Source organism: Bos indicus, chromosome 10 (genome assembly GCF_029378745.1).
Source record: "Bos indicus isolate NIAB-ARS_2022 breed Sahiwal x Tharparkar chromosome 10, NIAB-ARS_B.indTharparkar_mat_pri_1.0, whole genome shotgun sequence".
NCBI classification, from domain to species: Eukaryota; Metazoa; Chordata; class Mammalia; order Artiodactyla; family Bovidae; genus Bos; species Bos indicus.
This window is the reverse complement of record NC_091769.1, coordinates 70,284,429-70,287,867: the sequence shown is the minus strand read 5'-3', so window position 1 is coordinate 70,287,867 and position 3,439 is coordinate 70,284,429. Positions and strand designations below refer to the sequence as shown.

The window sequence follows — 3,439 nt, the reverse complement described above, 5'->3', positions numbered from 1 at the left end:
ATTGTGTCTTGGGCAAAGTGGTGGGTCTGTCAACTGCTCCTGAGTGAATAGGGCGTTGCGCCACATGGAATCTGGCTCTTGTCCTCCGGCTGCCTCAAACATGGCGGCATACTGGAAGTCAATACTCTAACAATGACTGGGAGGTGGGGCAGTGAAGCTGAAAGCCCTGACACATGATTTGGGACAGGTTTGGTTTTCTGGTGGCTCTGTCTGTCCATCTGGCTGCGGGTGCCCTCATGGCCGACCCAGCCAGTCAGGTGCTCCTGGGCCTGGTCTTACCGTCCCAGCCACTGATGTACATGAAGGTACTCCTCCTGGTAGGGTATGAGCCGCTTTCTTCAACAATAGGATGAAATATTTTGGGGTGGGAATTCTGTCAGCTTCCTAGTCTCATTTATTATGCTCAGCATATTGCAATCATCCTTGGGAAGCGTGGGTTGTTCACAGGCTTAACTCCAAGACTGTGTTCAGGGGTCCATGGTAAAGTTTCACAGCATTACCAAGAGTGTGACAAGGCTAAGGAATTAGGATCTGGAAATGTACAGAAAGAAGTGTGATCTTCCTTTGACCAAATTATTGGGGAGATAGTTTAAAAGGTGATGGCTGCTTCTGCTGCTACTCTCATCACACATCCCTTCCACGTGATCACTCTGAGGTCTATGGTATAGCTCACTGGCAGAGAATCCAAGTACTATGGACTTGGTGACTCCATAGCAACCATCTATCAGGAAGAGGGCATCCTAGGATGTTTTGTGTTTCCACCATGAATGAAATGAAGAGTTACTCCCAAGCTGTCACAGATCTTTTGCCAGTATGTTGATCTGTACCTTTGTGCCTGTCTCTAATCTTATGGCTGTCAACCACTGTGGCCTTCTTGGTGGATGCCTTTCTACTCCCCAGTATATTCTTGGATAGATGGCTGGGCATCCTACAAAAAGGGGGAAATATGAGCCAAGGAAATAGCTTGTTTTTCCAGAAGTTCCCCTTTGGGAAGACTTACTGTTGTAACCTGAGAATGTTCATTTGAAGATGTGGGGCAGGGACAGTGACATTTCTATAGTCCCAGTTGCAAAGAATTATGGGAAAGAATATTGATTTCCATATTACTGCTTTGGAAATAATCATTTGATCTTGGGAAAATGAGAAAAAAAGACTATGAGATCAAAAAGGATTAGGCCAAAGTGCCCAGATTTACCTCTTCAAAACTAGGAACAATATGCACACTGGAGAAGACAGTAAATTACAGAACAGCACTATGGAATCTAGGAATCAAGCAGAGGTGTGATTAAAAAAAAAAAGATCACAGAAATAGAATTTACAGGAAAAATGAAGTCTGACAGGAAAAAAAAGAAGTCTTATGTTTTTGATAAGCTAAGCAGAATATGATCTGAGTGAGAAGTGCTTGTCCACGGAAGATGACTGCTGAGAACAGTGTCGTAAAATGAACATTAGTTGGCAATGATAAGTGCCTTAAAATGCCTTTTACAAAGAGAGAAATGGAAGGAAAACAAGGCATGTCACTAGGCCCTTATAGAAAGCTCCTAAAAGCAAAAAGAGAAAAGGAAGAACATCAAGTGATCATCCTACGTATCCTTACTAGGAATCTTTTGGGGACCAATTTATTTCTTCTTTTGTGGTGATGGCTCACACGTTAGATTTAGACCAATCCAAAAGTAAATAATTTTTTCTGTGTGAAATATATTTTCAATCACTCTGATTCTGAAGGAAATTTTTTTCCCTTTGGCTATTTTTATACACCAGTTATGGAGGAATTGCTTTGAACTGATTCTGTAAAATGCATCCTTTATGTCCATTTTATATTGTAGGTCATGACAAAGAACAAATGAAAACAAAACCTATTGCTCTGGCTATTTCAAGGGATTTGGGCCTGGATAGAATATGAGTTCTGAATTCAGCTTGAAGCAGTTTTTTTTTTTTTTTTAAATCTTATTCTCAGGGTGTATCTTGTTTTCATATGCCATTTCTCTCTGAATGAATGTGAACTTTACCAATGAAAAGGATTGCAGACTTGTGTAGGAAGGTGACTTGATATATCAATTGGCCTAGTCCCCTGGTTTCAGATAGGACGTATACAAGCAAGGAACAATTCCTTCTTATAAGATATAAAAAATAATTAATTCCTGAGTCTCAAAGCCACTGCCGTTGAAATGTGGTGTGTGTGCCCAATCACTCAGTCATTTGTGCAACTCTTTGTGACCCCATGGACTGTAGCTCGCCAGGCTCCTCTGTCCATGGAATTTTCCAGGCCAGAATACTGGAGTGGGCTGCCATTTCCTCCTCTAGCAGATCTTCCCGATCCAGGGATCAAACCTCCATCTCTTACATCCTCTACATTGGCAGGCGGATTCTTTACCACTAGCGCTACCTGGCAAGCCCTCCATTGGGATATATCTTCCTAATTTGCTTGGGATTAGTATATTTCATTCTGAAACTGGTCAAACTTCCTTTTCGGTTAGTAGTTTTAGTTTGTGCTTCATAATTGTAAAATGATTAGCATTACCGTGCTTATTTTGGTAATAGGCTTATGGCCATAATTAAATAGTCAACAAATACTTTTTGAACAGCTGCGGTGTTAAGGCAAGGCACTGCCGTAGGTGTTGCGGGAGATGTGAGACTATATAAAACACACTGTCTTAATTCAGAACTTACGATTTTAGTGGGGAGAGGGGAAGATGGTTTTATATAGCACATGTACTTACTATATCAGGGCATGGCCTTTCTGCATAGACTTCCACATAGGTTTTATCAGCTAGTTCCTCTCTGTAGTGGTATCATGAAAAAAGATAATAAAATGAGTGCCAGTTTTAGATTATTGAAGAAGCATATGAGGAAATCTTATATTATGTATTATTCATAATGTTTTTGTGTGTATAACCTTTTCCTCTCAGCTAAAACGAACATCTGTGAGGAAAGTTAAGTTTGACTTAGATATCTTTACAAGAACCACATTCTTTTCACAAAACAAAAACACATGCTGATTGATTAACCATAGAGCTAAACTCAATGCCAAGATAAATGCATAGCCTACATTAAATGATGTGCTTCTCATTGCTTAATGACTGTGAAACCTGGACTCAATTATGCTGTTTCTTAGACAGTGTAGCCAGAAGAATTAACTAAAATGTATACGGACAAGGAATTTATCAGGAGGTTGAGTGCTATACTGAAGGACAATCTTTTTTCTTTTTGCACTTACATCCATGCCATATTTAAACCTTAGTAAGTCAATGTTCAAAATGTTCAAATTGTTGGTACTATTCTGATTAAGAGTCTCAAGACTGTCTTCATTGTAATGGTATTGATAACCCCTTCATCATATCCTGTTCTCTGCTTTTGCTGTCCGTGTGCTACAGACTGATATAATGTATCCTGAGTCTGATGTTAATGCCCAACTCACATTTTTAAAATGTGAGATAAC

General features: G+C 39.9%; 1 pseudogene; it reads left to right on the top strand.

Annotated features, from left to right (window-relative positions):
• The first annotated feature begins 236 nt into the window (after positions 1-236).
• Positions 237-1,027, top strand: LOC109564580 (mitochondrial carrier homolog 2-like; annotated as a pseudogene).
• Positions 1,028-3,439: the final 2,412 nt, after the last annotated feature.